This window comes from Pteropus alecto, unplaced genomic scaffold (assembly GCF_000325575.1).
Source record: "Pteropus alecto unplaced genomic scaffold, ASM32557v1 scaffold49, whole genome shotgun sequence".
Lineage (NCBI taxonomy): Eukaryota > Metazoa > Chordata > Mammalia > Chiroptera > Pteropodidae > Pteropus > Pteropus alecto.
In genome coordinates, this window is record NW_006443131.1 from 3,043,775 (window position 1) to 3,044,768 (window position 994).

Genomic DNA, 994 nt, shown 5'->3' on the forward strand with positions numbered 1-994 from the left:
GGGGAGGGGTCTTGCAGACGCAGAGAACGCCCTCAGGCACACCTTAAAGAAACATCCACTCAGCAGTCACGGAGGACCTACTATTTCCAGGCACTGGACCCAACCCTGAGGACTCAGAGGTAAACGAGAGAGCTTCTGCCCTGTTAAGTTCTCAGAACCTAGAGCAAGTAACGCTCTGGACCAATGATTTTAACGTACGCATGGTCCGTGCGTTGGTAGAGTTATTCGCAGGCTGTTGCAGCAGGTCGGGGAGGATGGAAACCAGCCAGGAGGCGCTGCCGAAGCTTTCCGGGGGGCGGGGGACAAACGCCGCCCTGTGCCGAGTCCTCAGTGCTCTGTGGCGAGCCAAGGTCAAGGACACCCTCCCTTTTCTCCTAGAAGTTTCCTGATAGGGGTGGATAACTTTACCTATCCCTCTGCTTCAGAGAAGTCTTCCCTCCCCCTCGCCCCCATCCCAGCTCTCTGGCAAACCATTTTGTCACACCCCTAAGTCCAAAACAGCCTGGGGGCTGGGCATCTGGAGAGAGTCCAGCCACTGGCTGATTTCCAGGCTCATAGGCTGCAGGTTGGGGGCCTGTCCTGGCTGCAGCTCAGGGGTCTTTGCGAGGCCCAATCAGGCGGGAAGGGCGACAGTCCCCGAGAATACCCCACACGGGGAAAACTCAGATTGCAGGGAGCCGGCGTGTCCGCAGCAGGCCCTCCCACGAACCGGCCGCTCCCGGGCACAGAGCAAACAGGGTAAAGCAAGATGATGATGAGCACACAGGCCACCGAGAAACGAATAAGTCAATAACATCATTTTGAGTAAGTCCTGAGGGCTATGGAGAAACCCCGGCATGGCCGTGTCGCACGAGAGGAAGCCACCTTCGCGGCAGAGACACGGGAGCTGGCCGCCCAGGGGCAGGGTGGTCACACGGAGGTCCGTGGATCGAGGCAGAGCTGGGGCCAGCGCAAAGGCCCCGAGGCGGGGCTGGTCTCGCCGAGTCCGGGGAGC